At 38.6% G+C, this 23,404-nt stretch overlaps 1 protein-coding gene and 1 pseudogene across 1 annotated transcript in view; one reads left to right on the top strand and one right to left on the bottom strand.

Moving 5' to 3' along the window:
• Arhgap24 (Rho GTPase activating protein 24) overlaps positions 1-3,450 on the bottom strand; it is a 449,827-nt gene extending 446,377 nt beyond the window's left edge. The window contains exon 1 of the mRNA XM_013020201.1: positions 2,955-3,450. The gene's annotated coding sequence lies outside the window, so the exon portion shown is untranslated. The remainder of the gene's footprint in view (positions 1-2,954) is intronic.
• Positions 2,865-23,404, top strand: part of LOC105988491 — a 33,636-nt pseudogene continuing 13,096 nt past the window's right edge.

The raw sequence follows: 23,404 nt of genomic DNA, 5'->3' as shown, positions 1-23,404 counted from the left end.
AGTAGTGCAAAAGTGTATAATCCCATATGCCTAGTAGTTCCTATCATCTAGTTTTGTGTAAGCTCACCCTGAAATGTTACCAAAATGATGAAATCATAAAATTAAACATTTCTCAGAATATGTCTCCAATGTTAAATGATACATGATTGTCATTATTCAAACGTATGAGCAATGTACATGGAGTGAGACAAGAAGGAATCATTAACTCTTCCTGAGTGGAATTGGCAAACTTTCCCAAGGAAGTTCCAATTGAAGTGGGACAATAAGAATCAGCAGGGACTCCATTAAAACTAAATATAAAAACAGGAGACCAGAAGTGAAGAGAGAGGAAGCTAGATATGTTACTTAAAAGGACCCAGGTTTGCAATAACTTCAGAAGCTGAATCTTTTCTGACTCTTCCTCACAATCCTTCCCTTTCCAAATGTGCTTTGACTTAGCTGCCTCAACTAGCAGAATTATATACAGTTCAAGTTCAAAGAGCAGACAGATGGGTTATGACTGGGGGATTCAATGACAGAAGTGTCTTCTGGCTCTTTGCATGAAGAGTATTAACTTCATAGCCTAATCGACTATTTACAATTTTATTTTTAAGTATGCTTCTCCATCTGGGAAAAATCTTAATCCTTTAGCTATGGCTTTAAATATAAACAGGCAGCTTTTCATTGAAAAATCTCTTCCGCTTTCTTCTGTAGTACAGTGTGATCAGTGTAGAATTAAGGCCTGAGGTTCTGGTTATCATCACCGTCCTCTACACCCACGCATGACCAATTATATGACTGCCCATTCCTACTGCGCTCTAGGCTGGGTCTCCACTTAGTTTTCCAAAGCATACACCTTTTATCAACACTCAAGGCATGGCAGAATGAAAGAATCAGCATAACATAAGCTCCATTCATGGGAGATTCGTTTTTCACCACCAACGCAAAAATACCAGAAGGAATAATAGCTGGTAGCTAAGATGGTGTCAGCATTGCTCACATCAAGAACAGGAAACAAATGCCTAGCCTGAAAATTAGAGTAACTGTGCCACGGGCTTTCAGCCCTGGGAAGCCAACCCAGACAGGACCAGAGCCAGAAAGAAAATACTCTTCAGTGGGTCTCTAGGTCATGGTGGTATTCTTTGGGACACTGTTGGTAAATATTACATAGGCTTTGCTAAGAAGGCAAAGTAATCAGACTCAAACTGTTCCACTGCTCACTACCACCTGCTGTACATTCCTCACTCTGCCCCTCCCCCACCCTCAACTGGGAGGGCCCTTGACCACATAGGAAATACAGCCTTGGTCATGGAAGTTATTAGAGCTCTGGCCATTGCTAACCAGAACAAGAGCTGAGCAAATTTCAACGAGGATTTCTGCCAAGGTTTCTATGTTCTATGGAAAGATGCATTGCTTCTTAACTGCATTCACTTCCCCCGCCACACACACACACATTTACTATTAGATTTATATTTTCAAGGTATTTCAGACTCAAGGTATGTAGAATTCAAAAGAACATTACAAAGAAAATGCTAGCACCTCCAATTCATAGTAAAGACAAGTGTAGTAATACAGTTGAATGTCAAGGACATTCTGAATCACATACAGAAAGAGTTACAGCTTCTCCTTCCTAATATCAAGTTAGTTATATGCTCTTTCCATACACCTAGATCCGAAAAACTCAGTTCAGCCCTTTTTCCCACTTAAAAGCCTTCCTCCAAGAACACATCCCCACTGTAGGGTAGCAGATGGTATTTATTTTAGAATTTTTTCTCACCTTGGTCCACTAAGATACCAAAGGAGAAAATGCTAAGAACTCAGTAATGGCTCCAGGGAGAACAGATTTCCTGGCTTGTACCTGAAAGTTGGGCACTCAGAGAAGAGATAAAGGGGAGTTTCTTTATTGGGTTGTCTAGAAGTTGAACTATCCCTAGAGAAGAGGAAATACTTTGAAATTTGAAAAGGGGAATGAGATCTTAACAAGCCTAAGGGAGCTTCACACTAGCTTTCTGGCTTTTTCTAACATTCATTCTGTGTGTCTTATATTTTATGATACCCACTTAATACCAACATCTCTTTTTGCCCTCCAGGGCTGGTTTTGAGTTCTAATTAGCACTAGAAAACAGATTGTATTGACTCTATCTGTCTTTTCTGTAATTGAATAAAGTCATTAAACTTACTTCCATTGTTCCTGGATTTCAATTAATTTCTCTTATTTAGCAGACACAGCAACACAAATGGTTACTTACAGATAAACAAATGGTTTACCACTTTTATGTCTCAAGCACATAGCGTGATTTGTTTCTTCTTTTTAGAGTGAGAAAATGGTGACAACTTGGAAGAGTAAAAAATATAAACATAAAATCTGATGGAAATAGGAGTTGTTTGGAGATGACATTTAATTTGAAGGAAGTACATGTAAACTAGGAAGGGCACAGGTATTCTTATCGCCAGTTGATATTAAAAATCTAATATCTCTAAGGAATTCAGAGTAACACAACCTCCCTTCTAGTTGAGGACTTAGGAAAGAGAAGCAATCTGAAGTATTTTTTTACTGAGAACATAGTTCATGTGTACCCGTAAGAATGGATACTTCCTTTAAAAACTATTATAAAAAATCTAGACAAAGCTTTTTGAGGGGCTCCAGGGTCCCCAGAGATTTCCTATTTATACCAATGGGCATGCCCTGATGTCTAGGAAACTGGCAAAACACTGGTGGAAACAGAAAGCCAGAAATAGGGAGAGGGTGAGTAGTAGTGAGAGGAAGATGAATTTCACAAAGGATCGTGATTCATTCCAACTATTTTTTTGTAAGCCAGAAACACAACACACCGGCCTGTGCCCTTTCCTAAGCGTGCCCACAACCCATCCCCACATACGCACCCATGCACGTGAATACATACACACGAGCTGAGACCCCGGGCCCCTCCCGCGGGGCCTCTGCGCACTCCCCCGGGGCGGGCAGTGTCACCTACCTGTCTCTGGAGCGCAGGACAGAGGCGGGATCGCCGGTGACTGCTCAGAGGGACTGGGCGCCCAGGACTCCCCCCGAAAGAGAGAAAAGGGGGCGGCTCTGCTCCTTCACTTCCCACCCAGAGGGGAAGTGTAGAGCCCCATTCACTCCCCGGCCCCACGGCCGCTGGCTTCAGAAGAAAGCGGCTGCGGCCGAACCAGCTGCTGCGACCGAGACCGCGGTGGGTGGAAAGTTGGGGCGGGTAGGGGGGGCAGGTGCCCAGGGTCGGCGGGTGCCCCGGGTCCTCCCCGGTGCCCGCGGCAGCCCCAGGCAGCTCCGAGCGCCGCCGAGACCCAACCTCGCCCGGCCGATGCTCCGTGGGCTACGTTGCCACATGCACTTGAGAAATCCAAGCAGTTGCGCAAAGAAGAGTCTCAGAAGTTCGACGGAGCGATGGTGTGTGAATGTGTACACAGACCAGAGGAGGAGGAGGAGGAGGAGAGGCTGGAACAACTGAAAGCAGCCAGCCCTCCCGTGGCCTCGGGTTTCACGTTTCACTTGGCAGCTGGCAGCTTCGGAAGACTCGGTCAGCACTAAGGGGAGCCCCGCCCTCCAGCGTCCGGGTGATCTCCCACCCTGGCCACCGGCCACCGAGCTCCTGACCGGCCTCACAGCACCTGCCAGGGTCTCTCTGCCTACAGGACTCCCTCATTTCAGCTCCTGTGCAGCGTACCTACGTCCTGGACACTGATCAGAGACACTGTGTGTGTGTGTGTGTGTGTGTGTGTGTGTGTGTGTGTGTGTGTATGTGTGTGTGTGTGTCACAGGCCAAAGCAACCTGTGCCTCCTGCCCTTCAGGGAATTCTGCATTTCTTCCCCAACCTTCCCCTTCCCCCCTCCCCCCACACACAAGTTGTACTTGCTTCCACCAACTGGGTCCTGGTAAAAAATCGGAGCTCTCGCATCAAAACCTTTGCTCCTAGAAATGCATGTTTAGGTATATGTCCTCTATCTAGATTCTTGGAGGGAATTTTAAGTCTAATACTGCCCCGTAGTGGGTTTAGGGGTCTCAGATCACACGTTGTGAGCTGGGTGCCTGTAATCCTAGCTCCTCAGGAACTGAGGAAGGCAGTTCCAGGCCAGGCAGGGCAGGAAAGTCTGTGAGACTCATCTGCTATTAACCACCCAAAAAGCTGAAGTGGAGGTGTAGCTCAAGTGGTAGAGCACCATCCTTGAGCAAAAATCCTAAGGGGAGCACGCAGGCCCTGAGTTCAAGCCCCCAGTATTGGCACACGCACACACACAAACACATGCAAAATAATAATATTATTATTATTATTAAAAGTAATTAACACAGTAAGAAACTGAGCAGTAAACACTTTCCTCATGCAGACCCCATTTCTCTTCACCATACAAAAACACTTGTATTTCAAATTGAGATTTTACAGTTCTGGTTATTTTGGCATACCAAATCAAATTGCTTCCAACATTTTCTAAAGATCTGTGTTTTTGTTTATTTGAAAATCATCACAAAATGACACAAACCAAACAGAAATGAGAGCATTTCCATGAGGATTTCCAGGCACGGGAAAGGAGATCTGTGTTCAGATTGAGAAGTTCCAATAACAAAAGCATGCTTTTCCTCTTTCTCCTCTTTCTCTGGTTTCTTGGGGAGGGGGGGAGGGTTTGAAATCTTTCTCATGTCAGGCTGAGGCCCTACTCAAAAACTGATTTTCTGGCAGGAAAATGCTCAGCCCATTAATGAATCAAATTAAGTTCTGTGGGCTAAAAATAATAACGTCTTTTAGTATTTCCTTTTTCAAACTGTGCATAGAACTCCTAGCCAGAAGCAACATATCCTATTTTGTAATTGGTGGAAATAAATGGTGTTCATCTATTCACATCTTCTAAGGGGACCCTGGCAGGTGAATCTGATGAAAGCAAGGAAACAATGAAATTTGCCAGAATGAAACCTGCTCACACTTGCTGGCCAGGAAAGCCTCAGGAAGATGTGTCAATAGGAATGATTCAAGATTGTGACATTTAAAGAGGACAGGTTAAACTTATTTCATGGTCTAACAAATAGTACCATAGCAATTTGATTTCAGGCAATACGGAATTGAACTCACAGTGGTTCTTGAATAGTTTCTGGTCTAGAAAATTAAGACACACCTCTAAGAAACCTATGTCCAAAGCCTTTTTCCTTCCACACCTCTGGCTATGTTTCCACCTTTCCCACTTGAGCATCATTTCATAGATGAGTGTAAGGTAGGTTGTTTTCTTAAGCTAGCAAATACACAGGAGAGGCAGGTTGTCATGGAGATTGGGCAGATAGAGTGGAGAATACATACATCCATCAGTGTGAGGCACATTTCCTACATACACACACACACACACACACACACACACACAGATTTTTCTACAGAAAGGGCAGGACCACTGAGTTGCTCTGCAATAGTTCAATGACAAAAGCATATCACCTTGAATTAGTGCATTCACTGGGACAGGGAGACATCTTTCATAGGTATCATAGCAACTTGAAAGCAGAGAATAAGATGGACCCAGAAGTTTCACATTTTATTCTCACCAGAGGAGACATCAGGGAACTAGCATCTGTCATTCGGCTCCCAGGGAAGGGCTTTGCTGATAGCATGCCCAAGGGACCATTTGAAACTGAGTTTTCCAAGTCAATTTCAAGGCTGAGTAGAAGACATGTTTCCCACAAACCCTATAAAATCTAGTAACAACTCAAAGGTGAGGGATTTCTAGCTATTCTACACCTAGACACCTTCAGAGAAAGGCCTAGGAAATAAATAAAGCTGTAAGTGGAAGGTGGAATTTGAGGGCACATGGGGATGAACAAGATCTTTAGAGCCAGAGATGCTCCAGAGATCCAGAAATGAAAGAGAAACAGGAGGAAAGAAAGAGGATAATGGTTTCACTCCACCTGACAAGTTTGAGTGTCGCACAGGACAACCTTCTAAACACTTGGTCCCCAGGATTCTGTGTCTAATCTGGCAGTTCTTTACTTGGAATTTAGTGAAGGGAAACCCAACACGTAATTGTATAATCACTTTGTCTAATATTTCAAATAGATGGGTCAAATGTTACCATTAAACCCGTAGGGATTAAGAATGTCTCTCAATGTGTTTACTAATTCAAAAATTGCAAAGTTTTCTAGTAGATTCCTTTCCAAATTCTTTGAAGTCCTCAACATAAAGGTATTCATTGTCACTTCACCCAATTGTTCATTAATACCAGATACTGGGACTCTTGAATTATGTTTACTTTTAAGAAAACATAAATTCCTAAGAGGGCGAAACACACAAAACACAATAGTCAGGAATTGCCAAAGTCCTAACATTTCCTACAGGCTTTCACCAACAATGCAGAATTTGTGTGGGTCTTGCAATATGCCAAGATCTGATTTCAGGATTAAGATAGAAGGCTATGTTTAAAGAATGTCTGTTTCTAAATGTCTGTTTTTGTTTTTTTCTTTTTATTTCCCATTGGAAGTTCCTTTGCAACAAAGTCCAGCTTTGTCTTTGCTCAGTAAAGTGGGAAAAGATTAAGGGAGTTCTGTGCTTGCCCTTCTCCTAGACTGGACCATGTGATTAGAGAAAGGGGATTTTCTACTGTGGTCACCAAGGGTGGGTCAAAACTTAATGTAGCTGAATCCCTGCAAGAGAGCCAATAAGAAGAGAGGGAGGAGAAAATGAGTGTAGAAAATTATCCTGTGGCCATGGTTCCTTTCTGGCTTCATAATATAACCTCAGATTCCTTCTTACACTATAGCTTTAAATACCAGGCATATTGTCCACAGAGATCTTGAGAAGGCCATGGTATCAGCCATCATCACACTGTTTTTTGAATTAAGACATTCTTGGTGGCAGAGTAAGTCAAACTCCATTATTCCCCAGGTCTATAGAGTAATGGAATCAAAACATTCATTATTAAATTGATGTTCAAAATTGTGTTTGTTGAGTTTTGTGGAGTTACAAAATTAGCTAACTCAACCCATTAACATTGGAAAATGGAATTTAAAGTTCCCCAGGACTTCACTACTTATAGATAACTGAAGTTGACATCATTTCAAGTAAGTTCATTTTTTCTAACTTCTGGGTGTGTACTGTCTTATATAACAGTTCAGATGATACAGTCTACTGCAGCAAGATCCTTTTTGCTTAGACCTCAAATTCCATGTTCAGCTTCCAATTAAAATGGTTCCCTTCCAGTAAAAATAGTTAGATGCAGTCTAAACCTAAATTTTGGAGCTTCCTGGGTTCCAGTCAAATCAGATCTTTGGGCTGGGAAGGTAGCTCAGTGGTATAGTGCTTGCCTTGCATGCATGAGGCCCTGGTTGTAATTCCTCAGCACCACATAAGCAGAAAAAGCCTGAAGTGGCGCTGTGGTTCAAGTGGTAGAATGTTAGCCTTGCGCTGAAGAGCTAAGGGACAGCACCCAGGCCCAGAGTTCAGGCCCCATGACTGACAAAAAAAAAAGTCAAACCTGTGCCTTCCAAGATGAGCACCTTTCCCTTGATGGGGATCCCACAATAAGTCTTTGCTTTATACCTGCATGCCATTTCTAAATCCTACGTTATTCTAGAATTTACTTCTGTGTTCAGATTCACAAATTTCTATTATTTTATCAATGTTCATTCATTCTTTTAATATTTTTGAACATGTATATAATGTAATTTGATCAAATTCAACTTCTCTATTACTCTTCCTGATACTCTCTCCATTAAAAAATAATTTTAATTGGCTTCATGTTTCTGTTTCCATGTGTTCATTAGAAGTACTTTAATTGAATTTACTCTCCCTTATCTTCTTTTTTAAATATATATATTTTTATTGTAAAGATACTGTACACAGGGGTTACAGTTACATGAGTAACTCTCCCCCGCAAAAGTTGTAAAGTTTGTTTTCAACATAGTGTCTTGTACATCAAATAAGCCCATACTAAAACAACCAGCACAACTCCGGTTATCACAGCATTATTTACTATAGCTAAGATATGGAACCAACCCAGAGGCGCCCCAGTAGATGAATGGATCAAGAAAAAAAAAATATATATATATATATATATGACACTGCCCCATTTTTTAGGAAATGCGAAAGACTTGGAAAAAATTATATTAAGTGAAGTAAGCCAGGCCCAAAGAAATATAGGTCCCATATAGATTTCCCTTATCTGCAATAATTAGTATATGTCTAAGACAAGCAGAAAAGGTCAAAAGCTATGTTCATATGACCATATAAGATGATGCTAAGCAAAATGAACCCCATGATAGGGACACAAGAGGTTTTATCTTTCTTGCTCTTGTTTCTAATGTACTATGTGATTTTTTTACTTCTTTTGTATATTCTTCCACCATGGTATAACTCGTTTTCACTGTATTTGATTCTGGTGCCCCGCATCTTGTATATGCATTTTTCTAATTTGGGGAGGGGAAGGGAAATAACAAAATGCTGAAATAAGGATAAAGGTTGATCCATTGTAACAATGAGATGTACAAGACACTATGTTGAGAATGAACTTTACAACTTTGTGGGGGGTAGGGGATTGGGGGGAGGAATTGGAGAGGAGGGAGGGAAGGGATGGTAGGGGCAAAACAAAGGAGGAGCTGACAATGAGCAATAGGAAATGTACTCATTACCTTACTCATATAACTGTAGCCCCTCTGCACAGTATCTTTGCAATAAAAAATACACACTAAGAAAAGGATACAGGTTGACCCTTATCTTCTTTTTAACCACCCCATACACACTTTCTCCAACTCCTTGACATTATCCATATACTTTAAATATTTTATACTATTGTCATCCAAGACAGCTTTTATTTCCTCATCATTCACATTTCAGATTAGCACATCCTCTCTTTTTTCTCCTTCCCATGAATAAATGCGTGGATAAGAACTCTCACACACAAACCCCACACACATTCATCTCACACATGAATATCTATAAATATAATAAATAATTTTGTAGATTTTAAGATTACGCTTATATTAGAATCTTCTCATTAAGGTTTATAAATAATAAATGCTTCCATGGTGACAAAAGCTTTTTTTTTTCTCCCAAGAATTATTTACTTATATTCTACCTAAATTTAATGTGCCTTTTTAAAGTTTCCTATTGTCTTTAACTAAGTAGGCAGGAATTAAATTAGCAGTTAGTTCTTCTTATTCTTAAACCATGTACCTGTGTATTGTTTATATATATATTTACATACATATATACACACATATAGATGAATGTATGTATTTTTTATCACCTGCACAGCTAATGCTGAAGTCATTCTATCTCCATCACATGGCAAGTTCTTTAAATAATGGATGTTTCTTTTGCCTTCATTACTGTTCTCTGCCTTCTGCATCACCTGCTTTATTTATTGTCAGAGAACTTGAAAGAAGGAAAAAAGCTGTACCTTCTTGAGAATTCTTAGCCCACTGGTAGATAACATAGAGTGAAGGTACGTACCAATGCTAATGGATCCACATGTTATGCATAACTGAATCAAATGCTTTTTCTTTATTAGCTGTACTAACTAACTTGGGGCCCTAAAGTCCTCTAAACTCAATGCAACTGTTAAGGAGATAGATAATGTTACAGAATGCAGACATAACCATAAATTTAGGAAACAAATTTTCAATGAAAACTAAGAAGATATAAATGAAAACTGTAATTCATTCAAACACATAAACAATGATAATAAAATAATAGAAACAGTCCTTATATATGTTTTATATAAAATATGTGATATATAAAGATAGAACTAGAGGGGCTAGGAAGTTGGCTCAGTGGTAGTGTGCTTGCCTTGCATGCATGAGGCCCTGGGTTCGATTCCTCAGCACCACATAAGCAAAAAGGAAAAAGCCGGAAGTGGCACTGTGGCTCAAGCGGTAGAGTGCTAGCCTTGAGCTGAAGAGCTGAGGGACAGCACCCAAGCCCAGAGTTCAGGCCCCACAACCGGACCCCCCCCCAAAAAAAAGATAGAACTAGAGATAGACAGGTATAAAGACAGGTAGGTGGGCAAATAGATTAAAAAAAATTTTAGCCAGTGCCAGTGGTTGGTTCATGCCTGTAATCCTAGCTACTCAGGAGGCTGAGATCTGAGGATCATGGTTCAAAGCCATCCTGGGCAAGGAAAATCTGTGAGACTCTTCTCTCCAATAAACCACCAGAAAACCAGAAGTGGCACTGTGGCTCAAGTGGTAGACCTCTGGCCTTGAGCTGAAGAGCTGAGGGACAACACCCAGGCCCAGATTTCAAGCCTCATGATGGACAAAAATAAAATAAAATAAAAAATTAGACAGGGTCTTACTATTAACTCACTCTGAAGCTCATCAAGGCCTCTGACACATGGTTCTTCTGTGTCAGCAGTCTCCAGGGCTAGGATTACACATATACACCAACAATTCCAGCCCTTTCTTATGGTTGTTTTTTTTTTTTGCTTTCTTCTTGTTTATTTTTAGGTCTGAGACCAGGACTCAAACTCAGTACCTGACCCTTTTGCTCATTGTTTAGTACTCTGCCAACTGAGTTATGTCTCCAAACCCTTTCTTATTTTTTAAAATGCCTTCTCATATATAATGTCTTCTGATTGCAGCAACTCTGAAAACTCTAGCATAATTTACATTTTACAAGAGTATAAAGAGAATTATTATGTTCACCTTAATCACAATTGTATATACCAGTGGAAGTTTAGAACTAAGAATTGAACCCCAGCTATTAGAATACAGGCTTGGATCTTTTATTATTAATGTGTCACTGATATCATATCTCTCTGCAAAGGACAATATAATTTCCATTTTCTGTATCACATATGCTGTCCAAATGTTTGACAACAATGTTTAGGTTCTTTTGTAAGGATGCATTTTTCATCTTTATATATACCAATTCTAAATCCCATTAAGATGTTAATTTTAATGTCTTTCTTCCTAGGCTCTGATTCAATAATCCCACAAATAGTAAATCAACTGTTCTCCTTGGTTTATTTCTGTGTTTACCATATGTTATAGGTGTTAATGAATAAGTGAAAAGCACGTGGAAATACCAGCAAGTAGAAGAGTGATTTATATAATTCACAAGCTTGAAAATTAGTCTCTGAAAAATGTTATATTCAAAAATCTTATAACAAACATCTGCAAGTGAACCTAATGGAAAAGATTGTAATCATTAACTTGTTTTTTAAGACTCAGAAAACAGATAGTGATTATTTAAGGAATAGACTTGGGGGTTATTAGCTTCTCAAAAAAATTATCCAGCACAAACTTTCTGGGAAATAATGTAACTTTGATAGATTTTCAAAACAAACTAGGAAGATATTCCATGAAGACAATCATAACAAAAAGACAATAACAAAAAATTCTAGCAAACAAGCTTTGTAAAGGCTTATTTTGCAAGAATAGAGAGGTTAATCTGGCGAGTATGATGAAAATCAGCTGTGGTTCAGATAGAACTGGCAAATGCCACCCTTTATAAATGCTAAACAACCAATCCTAAACATCTTCCAAGGAAGACTTTTTCTCCTGTGTGTTCTATTCATGAACAGATCTGTAAGACTTCTCAGGGACAATGATGGAGTTTAGTCCCAAGGGATGGAAACTGAGGCAACAAGATGTCAGTTTGAGGCATTTTCAAAAGGAAAGATGCTTTTGAATGGGACATTAGATGATTTTATTCAAATCAAAGTCACCTCAAACTCATGGAAAATGATTCCAAAGGTAATCAAGGAAAGGACTTGTAGAAACAAACAAGAACAAGATGAGCATGTTAAGACAATGTGAAAATAAGTTGTCTCCTACCTTGGGTGGAGCTGTGATGGTGTCAGTGTCTATAAGAGCAATCAGCAGTACTAGCAAGATGGAGCCCAACTTTGTTTCTCACATTCAACTGTGGGGCAAAACAAAGCCACGAGGCAAAAAGAATATATATATATATATATATATATATATATATATATATATATATATATATATATATATATATGCAAGTGAATGAACAATAGCTCTAAGATCTTTGGTAGCAAAATTTTAGTGATTCCCAAAGAGAGGATGTAAGTTCAAAACCATAGGAGGAATTGCTAAGAGGCTTTCTGGGGTGGGGACTCCCATAGGTCCTACAAGTTACAGAATTTCAGCTTAAATCTGACATCTAAAGCTTAGACTTTAAATCATATAAAGCATTCCTAATACTTTCATTCATTTAAATGGTACCCATGTCCCTAAATTATTTTAAAGTATTGTGGATATTCAAGTCCAACAATGGTAGTTTCATAAAAATTACACAAGGAAATCCTGTCTCAAAAAAATGGCCCCCCTAAAGAGTGATTTCCAATATTAAAAAAGAAGTCAAAAATAGTAAAAATGACCATGGACTTCTGTCTGTCTTAGACCTTCACATTTTCATTAGAGGCACCATTGGGCTGTAAAGGTGGAGAGTTGCCTTGATGACATCTGCTAATTGTAATTCCTCTTTTCCAACAATGTACACAGAACCAGTCGTTACAGAGTTCCCTGCAGCACCATCAGAATCTACAGAATTTCTACAGCCTACTGTCTCAATAGTATGCTTTTACCAACAGAACATGAGAGACAGGTACCTAATAGATTCCTAATAAAAAAATAATTGAGCTTGTTTTAAAATAGTTTAATCATTATTGCGACCAATGATGGCACTCATTATCATAGCTGTCATGAGTCTATTTATATGGTTCCACTATAATTCAATTTTAATTAATTTGGTCACTATTTAACAATGCTGCTAAAAACCTTATTTCTAACCTTGCATCATTCAGCACAGAATTTAGAAATTTAAACTTTTAATTTTCTGCTATAAAATTTGTTTTGGTGATACTGATTAAATTACAGTATTTAAATCCAACAATCCCTGTTTTCATGAAATACTTATATGTTTGTGAGTGTGTGTGTGTATGTGTGTGTGTGTGTGAGAGAGAGAGAGAGAGAGAGAGAACTGGTATTGCAGTTTGAACTCAAGGTCTCATGCTTGTTTGGCTTGCCTGTTTAGTGGGCACTCAAGCAGTATATGGCTAAGCATACTTCAATAGTTGCATGTCTAAAAGTGATCTCCTACCAAACCAAGGCATGAACTGTATATACATTGGCTTTTACATATTATAAGTACAGAGGTTCAAATGTTTTATTAGGTATTCACAAATGTCAAACATTTGAGATCCTAAATCAAAAGTGTTCAAATATCACTGTACAATATTCAATGCAATCAGGATATTATCATAAATATTATGAGGACCAGAAACTATCCATACCAGAATCTTTATAGTCACATAGTCACACAGTTGAGGTAAAGGGAAGGGCCAAGAAGTGAGAATAAAACACTGCAAGAAGTGAGTATAAAACACTGCAAGAATGTGATCAGCGCAGAATGACTTCCTTGACATTTCTCACAACATGATGAACAACCCCCCCCAAGTTCTAAAATCCATGGATTAGCCTTGATAATTTGTCTTTTGACTTTCATTTTTGTTTGTTTTTGGCATTTTGTCTATTCTTCATTTGTTGACATGTATACATGTACACACACATATCATGTCCAACATTGCAATGCTTTGGCAAACCACATATACAACCACATATATATACTACATATACCATATGGCCTGTGTATTAGGTGATACTAACTAGAATTATATAAGTATACTCTGTGATACTCGGTCATGAACCAGATCCCTAATGACTTATTTCTCATGATGTATAACCATGGTTAAAGAATAATGACTGTATACACATATGCTTATGCATATATATTCTATTCTGTACATAGTCCATTCTAGACATCATTTACAAATGTAATAATGGACACATCTTGTTTTATCGTTCTTAGCCAGTGTTCTTCACAGGAGATTTGGTCTTCCATTAATGGCACAATTGTATCAGAGTAGTCATTAGCACCGTGGTGTCACCTCAATAAATTGTTTGAAGATAAACTTTATAATAACATGTGAATTGAGAAAGTCAGAGCCCGAGTAGATTTAAATGGTATCCCATATAATTCCTACCATTAAACTCTAGGACATCCTTCATAAAATCTCCATCATCCTAATGCATAGAAAGCCTCCATTTCATTCATTATGTAAATGTTTACTAAGAACTTGACTTTCATGAGTTCCCAAGATATGACATTGGTTATACTCAGGATAAGTGCAGTCAATACAAACATCTGTGACAAAATACAGACTTATAACACAATATTCAGGGCTGTGCTTTGGAAAGCTACAAATACAGCCAGGTGTCAGTTCTATGCAATTCAAGAAAGCAAAAATGCTGCCCAACTCTCCAAATGTATTGCTGCCTAACCAAATGTCTGAATTTCCTATCCTATCTTTGAAATTCATCTACTTTCTTATTTATTTTTTGTTTTCAACTCATCCTTTTTTATATACTAGTCCAAAAAGTCACAGGGTTATTTTCACAGAATTAGGGCAGGATTGCTGAGTGTAATTAGAGAAAGCACTGGTGGTTGTTCCTCTCAAACCTGTCCTATCTTAACTCCTCGTGCATCTCAGTCAGTTGTCTTTGTGGTGAACACACTGCTTTTAACTTTGTGACAGAATGCCCAGGATGCGTTTCTTATAAAAACTGGTGGTAATTCTCTCTTTTTTTGGGGGGGGGGGATCGGGTGGGGTCAGTTGTGGAGCTTGAACTCTGGGCTTGGGCACTGTCCCTATGCTCTTCAGCTCAAGGCAAGTGCTCTACCACTTGAACCACAGCACAACTTCTGGTTTTCTAGTGGTTTATTGGAGATAAGAGTCTCACTGACTTTTTCCTGCCTCGGCTGGCTTTGAACCACGATCCTCAGATCTCAGCCTCCTGAGTAGCTAGGATTACAGGCATGAGCCACCGGTGCCCAGGCTGGTAATTTTCTCTTAGATAGAGGTAAATCTCAGTAGTGCTATTAATGCTATGTGCCTAAATCCTAGTGTGAGTGACGGGAGAGGATGCAACTCAGACGTGTATAATTTTAGAGGTGAGTCACTCATTAAGACTGGAACACAAATTCTTCTGAGACTAATCAATGACATAACCAGAATTAGATCTAAAAAGTAATTTTCTCTTGCTTATTTCTCATGTCTCAAACAACAACAACAAAACTATCAACTAACTTCAGGGACAGAGGATAAAGGCCAAGGCTATAGAGAATTTGTCACTGTCAACAGAGAAGATACAACCTTTGCTGAAAGGGAAAAGAAAAGCCTGTAATGGTTACAAAGGAAAGGAGGGGCTCCCGCAAGAGTAGTAAGAAACAGTGGGAAAGACCATAATGGCAAGTTATCTCTGCAGTTTACACTATCCAGGATGCCCCATCTGCTCCTCTGCCAGTTCAGGACGAGGAGATGTGGTCCAGTCTCTTGGCATCATGGGAAAAGGATGATGAAAACAATGGCCCTGGTGGTAAACGTAAAGCAGCAGTCAATGCAGTTCTGATAACATAATTGAAATGCAGAGTACATTTCCTCATATAAATTTTATCACATGGCAAATAGATCCTGGAATAATTCTGTGTGATGAGATTATACTTATGTGACATGATATTATCATCGAAATATTAAACAATGCATTTCTTTGTTTTGTATTTTGTCTTTTCTTTTTTGGTAGTAGGGATCAAACCTATGACATTGCATTTGCTAGGCAAGTGCTTTGCCACTTAGCTACATCCCAGCCCCCAATGAATTTCTGAGTCTTGGTATTCCTATCTTCTCCATTTCTCCAATCTATGACTTCATTTGCTGCAAAACAGGGATTGTGCCAGAGGCACAGGACCAACAATGAAGCAACCAGAAAGGCAATAGGTTCAAATTCCTTCGACTTGGAGTAATAGAAAGACTAGTAGAAAGAAACAGAAGAATGTTTGTTTTTGTGGGCAAGGTGTGTCTCTTGAAGGCAGAAGATGAAAGGATCTTGCTTTTTAATCCAACTAGACAGTCTATGTCGCTTAATTGGAGAGTCAAGTCCATTAATATTGAGAGTTAGGACTGAGGGGTGTTTGGTAGTTCCTGCCATGTTATCCACCTTCTTAGGGGCTGTGCCAACTGGATTCTTCCTATGATTCTCAGATTCTTGGTTTGGGAGCCGTTTCTTGGCCTTTATCATGCTCTTGGTTTTCTATGTGTAGGACATCTTTAAGTATCTTTTGTAATAATGCTGGTTTGGTGGAGATATATTGTTTCAATTTTTCTTTGCTGTTGGAAGGTTTTTATTTATTCCTCCATTATAAAGGAGAGTTTAGCTGGGTACAGTATTCTTGGTTGATAGTTGTTTGTCTTTAGGGCATGGAATACATCATTCCAGACTCAAAGACACATAGGTCCCATAGTTTCCCTTATTTACAATAACTAGTATACAACTAGGATAATCCTACCAGACAAGCAGAAAAGGTCAAAAGCTATAGACATATGACCCGTAATGAACCCCAAGATAGGGACACAAGAGGTTTCTCTTTGTTCTTATTGTTTTTAATGTACTATGTGATTTTTAGATTTCTTTTGTATTTTCTTCCCTCTATGGTATAATACCTCTTGTCACTGTATTTGATTCTGATGCCCTGTATCTTGTATATACATTTTTCTAAATTGGGGAGAGGAAGGGAAATAACAAAGTGCTGAAACAAGGATATAGGTTGATCTATTGTAACAATGAGATGTATAGGACACTGTTGAAAACAAACTCTACAAATTGGGGCAGGGGAGAAGTTGAGGAAGTGGGGAGGAAAGGATTGTAGGGGAAAAACTAAGGAAGGGGTAACAATGCTCAATAGCAAATGTACTTATTACCTTATTCATGTAAATATAACTCCTCTGTACAGTATCTTTACATATTTTAACTCAATTCTAGAATGGATTTTTTTTCTGTCCATCATGGGGCTTGAACTCAGGGCCTGGGGGCTGTCCCTGAGCTCTTTTGGCTCAAGGCTAGTGCTCTACAGTGGCAGTCGACAGTGCCACTTGCAGTTTTCTGGTGGTTAATAGGAGATAAGAGTCTCAAGAGTCTCATGATCTTTCTTGCTTGAGCTGGCTTTGAACTGTAATCTCCAGATCTCAGCCTCTTGAGTAGCTAGGGTTACATGCATGAACCACCAGTATCCGGCTAGAATGGATTTCTCAATATGAAAGAAAAATGGTAAATAAAGAACTTGAGGGGCAAAGTTGGCCTGTCATTGTCCTAAGGTGAGTGAGCCAGAGGCGGTGCATGCCTGACACTCCTGCCCAGGAATTGTGTGGGAATAAGGCATTCACAGGCTCAATTGCATCCTTTATAAGCAGTGGATCCTGTATGTTCCATGAGCTTCCTCTAGTTTCTCCCTTTGAGAACATTGGAGACCTTCTTTCAACGGTCCCTTTGCCTCCTACCCATCCAACAAAACAACTGCCCAATAGTTCAACATTCAGTTCCATAAGAACTGAGTTATATGAATGACCATGATATCTTCCTCACAGAAAAATCTTCCTTTTACATGTAAGCTTAAAAATTGGTGGTAAAGGTAGCAGGACAAGGCAAGTGTGTTGTTCTAGAAACCTAAATGTGTGTGGTAGGTAGGAGGAAATGTCCATCATATTTTAGGTACATTAATAGGACAAAAGTCAGATACCATGGCCTCATAAGGAGGTTTAGCCTCATTCTGTGAGTCTTTTCCTTTATTCTAACATACTGCACTAGTAATGAAGTTGGTGTGCAAAACAGAGGCAGCAAAATATAGAATACAAAGTTGGATGACAGAGGACATAGTTGCTGATATTTACTAAGCAACCACTTTTGTCTTTGCCTTATGCTAGTCTTATATACTGTCTCATTTAATCATTTTGTCAACAATATGAAGTTTGGAAGAAGAAAATTCACATATGTTGAGTGACATGTCCGTCCAAAGTTTCCTACTGGGTAAGCAATAGAACCTATATCTATCTAACACCTACAACAGTGCTTTTTCTTTTGATCAATATTGTCTTCACAATTTCCCCAAATCTAATTTACAAACAGCCATTAACATTATAACCTTTTCCCAAATTAGAATCTGGACTCCAGTTACATTACACACTGCTACTAATGCCTACAGAAATCCTGTAAGCACTATGCTAATTACATGTAATGACCTAATCAGTAATGAAATCTTGAATGGCAATTACTTTTTGTTTTCATAGCAAAATGAAAAACCTTTTGTTCACTATTTGTGAAGTAGACATATGAAGACTGATGTTCACATGAGAGAATTTAATGAGCCACAATAGAAAGGCACAGTAGCTATGGCCACAGGAAAAGAATAAGGCTAGTAAGGATATTCTTTTAAAGGACATTCATTTCAAGCAAACAATTGTGACATCATCACGTGAAAAGCAACTTGCATTCTATACTTGTAAGAGAAAGTAGATCAAGAGCTAGAACTTTACGACTAAGAAGCAGTTTGTGTATGAACAAGAAAAGTGAGCATATGTGAGTCCAAATCCAGGTAGGCAAATATGTAAAATCAGAAAGTGACAAGAAGGTCAAAGTCTATGGCAAGCAATAATTACTCATGAGATCTTATGAATAGAATTGGCAATTAGCCCTTTTGGTAGTTCTGAAATGGTCAACCATAAAGGGCTCTGTTACATTTTATAAGAGAAAAATAGATGGAAGTGATGCCTAGCAACAGTATCAGGAAAGGTACAGTTCTCTGTTATATAATATAAACTATCCTCCCCCACGAAAAAAATCATGTGTTAAAGTCTTGATCCTCAATGAAGTGGTGCTTAGAAGTCAGGCCTTTGAAGGAGGTGATTGGCTTATGAGTTTACTGACCTCAATAATGGATTCATGCACTGATGGATTCCTAACTTGGTAGCATTAATGGGAGGTGGTAGAAACATGAGCAGATGATTCCTGGTTGAATACAAATGCACATGCCTCTGCAGATATGTCGCCATAGCCTCTTTCTTGCATGCTCTCTGCATCCTGGCTGCGATGAAGTGAGCATTTTCTCCACAATTAAATTCTATCCCACTACAAGCCAAGAAACAACATAGCCAAATAACCATGGACTGAAATCTCTTAAATAGTAAATTAAATCTTTGCTCCTGTAAGTTCATTTTCTTAGGCATTATGTCACATTGCTGACAAACACACACACTCTTCTTTGCTCTGAAACTCTGAGTAAGCTAGGAACAGTGGTTTGGGACTTGAGTTCCTTAAGGTAGAGAAGCACTGTAGCAAAAATATTTACTGATTAGTGTAGGAGCAATGAAAAAATGGTCTATATAGAAAAATGGGTTAGGGGGCTGGGAAGGTGGCTCAGTGGTAGAGCGCTTGCCTTGCATGCATGAGGCCCTGGGTTTGATTCCTCAGCACCACATAAGCGAAAAGAAAAAAGCCGGAAGTGGTGCTGTGGCTCAAGTGGTAGAGTGCTAGCCTTGAGCTGAAGAGCTGAGGGACAGCGCCCAGGCCCAGAGTTCAGGCCCCACGACCAGACCCTCCCCCCCAAAAAAAAAGAAAAATGGGTTAGTAGCTACTCAACTTGTAAATAGCCAATGAAAGTTAGATTATCTGTTCCTAAATCCTGAATGATTATCTATCTGTATAAGAAAATTTCAATAGTCATAAACACTACAGATTGCATATTTTTGTGGTGAGTTCTATACCAAATAAAAATTTTTACCTTTTTTGTCTTTTTTTTGGAGAGACAAGATTGAGACTCCAGCAAATGGTAAAGTATCATTTAATTCTCACTGTGTTACGAAAGTGGATAAGACCTTCTGAAGGGAAATTTAAAGTGAATTACTACTTGTACCTAGACATGCTTAGAAAACTTTAAACCAGGAAAAGGTTGATTTTATTAGTTGTCCCTCTTTCCTTGCAGAATATGTTTATGTTGATGAGTTCTGAGTGGCTGAAAGTTAAAATGAAGTGTATGTCCAAAAGAAGGAGGGAAGAAGAAAAGATTTAAAACATGCAGCTGCAAAAGTATTTCAGACTAAAATTTCTGTGGCAAGGATTACTCTGGGATGTGGATATTTTAACTTATATTATGTCTTTTCTTCTTTTTCTAATATTGTTAGAATTGGAATTTTTTGCTTTTTCTTTGAGGGCTCAGAAGAACATAAGAAAGAATTGTCCTTTAGCAATGGTAAGTCATTCATGACTAACAAGCCTTGTCATGAATTTGTTCTATAAAAGTCTTTAACTTCTCCTCCTCATATAGGCACCACCATCATTAGAAAACTATATAATAAGATGTTGGAATTTATTGTTGCTATCTTAATGATTTATTTTACCTTTTATTAAAAAGGATATTTGGAGGATGAAAGTCTATTTCTAATTGCTGAGGTAAATGGTGACCTAACACAAAACAAAGTGACAGATGGAATATACGAGAAACAACCTCAGATAATAAAATGTCAGTCTTAATGAATTGCAATACCTTCCATTGGAACCTCTTTTGGGAGATTTTTCTTTCTCCACTTTTTTGCAAGAACAGTTTACTCACATAAACCTATCTTTTGTTTCAACAATGCCATATAACAGGCTTGTTCAAACCAGCCACACTAAATATTTTTCTTGTAAATCCTCAGATTTATATCCCAATCCATAATTATGATTACACACACTTACATGTTTTTCATTGACTTTCTAATATTAATTTGTTTGCTGATTGATGTCACACATAACTATAGTCTGTAACTAAAAGATAGTGTAATTGTTAACACTGTTGAACATAAAAAGTTCATGCATGCTGTAGTGACTAAAATAGAATGACTCAGAAATGCCATTTGGAGTATTATTGTTTTCACTTGTGACCCTTTAAAAGGACCAGGGATGAATGTTTATTCTCTTCCAGGGAATTTTAAGAATTTCTTCCCTTCCTGGGAAAAAAACAATTTGGAACAGGGGAAGGCTCAAAGTGCAGGAATACTGAGCCAAGAAGTTATATGATGGCAAAGCCAGTGGTGAGTGAGCCAACAATACAGAATCCCACAAGATAGAACAGCCACAGCAGGCCTGAGTAACACTGAAGCAGGTCAGACCATTGGGAATTTGGTGAAGCCAAGTACCAAAGTTGAGTAATGAGAAGCAAGAATGGAGCCAAAAGCCAAATGGGAGTAAACAATGTCACAGGGCAGAGTTAGGTAATAACCTTGTGAGATCTTATCTGATTACAAAGTTGGTAGAGAATTACATTTTTTTAAATGGGAAAGAAGTTATTTTTCTATTTTGTAAGATGGTAGTACTTTCCAGAGGCTACCTTCAGGTTAATTTGGACAATTGCCTACGAGCTTTTCCAGTTAATAACAGGAAATCTTTGACAATCTTCATTTTTTTATTGTGAGAATACCATATAGAGGAGTTACAAGTACATGGGCAAGGTAATGAGTACATTTCTTATCAAGCATTGTTGCCTCCTCCTTTGTTTCCCCTTCCCATCCCTTGCTGCCTCCATCTCCCCTGCCAAAGTTGTAAAGTTCATTTTTCGACATAACCTCTTGTACATCTCATTGTTGCAATGGGTCCACCTGTAGCTCTATTTAAACAATTTGTTTTTTCCCTTCCCCTCCACAAATTATACCTACATCAAATACAGTTCTTTGTCTATATTCTAATCCCTACTTTCCTGTTATTTATTTTCATTCTATCTGTTCTTCCTCCACCAACATTATTTTTAGTGAGTCCAACATCTTTTATGTCAAAAATATATAAATCCTAAGATTATTTTTCCCTAAAGTTATGGTTCTGAAATGCTTTATTGTTAGTTTTTTCCATGACTAGGAGTTCAAATAGCCTGCATGTTTTAAATATAATTCCAAACTTCTCAATGGATGGGCACCAAACCTTAAATATATTATTTTTGTCCTAGACATACAAACCTTCAATAAATCATAATGTACATGTTAGGTACACGCAGAGATTAAAAATAATAACTAATTTTTATATAGAAAAAAATAACAAAATACTGTAACAAATTTGTCAGAGTCACTACTCTGACAAACATATCTAAGCAGAGAAGAGAGTATTTGTACAAATAAAGAAATATGTGTCCTGAAGTAGGTTCTCCATGTTGATTGGGATCCACAAAGCCAGAATAGCTCTGTAAATTCTGAGTGTCTGGTTGCTATTTTGAACTTTTGGAATTTCTAATGGAAATCAATAAGGATAGGATCCCTGGAGTTCACATATTCCTACTTTTCCTTTGCTTAAAAACACCATCTATAAAAACAAATAGATAAACAAACCAAGTGCTCCTTTCTAAGGTAAAAAGCCAGTGTGTGGAAAGGATCATAGGAAACATATATACTTATCTATTCTGTTTGGGGAACCTTGACATTTAGAAAGATTCATGTTCCATTGCTCACAAAGAATCATCAACTCAGCGATGCTTCTGCTCTATCAATCATTGTCTAATATTTCTATTAACTTTCTCTACAAAAAGAAGGCCTAGGCCGCTTACATCCTTGGTAATGTACTTCTTTCTCCTCTGTGATCAAGGGCATAGACCCTGGGAATGCTTTTTAGACCATAGTACTCAAACAAGTAGAGCCCGTCTGTTTTAAATGAAGCCATTTACTGCACTAAGGAAAACCATAGAACATGAGAGGAGATATTCCAAATTGATGAAGAAAGGCATGTTTTAAAGAATAGGATTTCAAGTATCCCCTGCCCCAGCACACACATACATCTTATATGCTGGAATATTAGTATTTGGGGAATCATTAGAAATGCATGGACAAGAGACCTCGTGCTGCAGGTGATCCCTGCTATCCCTGCCCAGATCTACTCAGGTGAGGAAAATGCTCTACTCTATGCTTTCTTGGAAGTTTGAGATTGTTGCCAGATTTCAAAAGAACAGAAAAGGGCTACTACAGCACAAGAGCTTACACCATGTTCCTAATCACCCATTGAGAGCCCTGACAAATATTACTTAACACATAATATTTGCATGAATATTTCTTCATCATCAGGAGATTAGAGGTGGCAAACTAAAGGGTGTGAGGGAAAAAAGAGAGGAGAAGGAGGAAGTGACTTAAAGAAGATTTGTAAAAGCCTATTTGAAGAAGGTAAAAAGAAAAAACTACATCTTAGGGCCATATTTTATGACTATGAACCCCAAGAAAGGACACAAGAGGTTTTATCGTTGCTGTTGTTTTTAATATACTATGTGATTTTTTTTGTTTCTTTTGTATACCCCCATGGCATAACCCCTGTTGTTACTGTATTTGATTCTGGTGACCTGCATATTGTATATATATTTTTCTAATTTGGGGAGGGGAAGGGAAATAACAAAATGCTGAAACAAGGACACAGGTTGACCCACTGCAGCAATGAGATGTACAAGACATTATGTTGAAAATAAAATTTACAACTTGGGGAGGGAGGGAGGAGTTGGAGAGGTAGGGAGAGAAGGGATGGAAGGGCAAAATCAAAGGAGGGGGTAACAATGCTCAATAGGAAATGCACTCATTACCTTATTC

The sequence above is a fragment of the Dipodomys ordii genome, unplaced genomic scaffold (genome assembly GCF_000151885.1).
Source record: "Dipodomys ordii isolate 6190 unplaced genomic scaffold, Dord_2.0 Scaffold49, whole genome shotgun sequence".
Taxonomy (NCBI): Eukaryota; Metazoa; Chordata; class Mammalia; order Rodentia; family Heteromyidae; genus Dipodomys; species Dipodomys ordii.
Note: the sequence above shows the minus strand (reverse complement) of the source record. Positions and strands in the feature narration are given on the sequence as shown.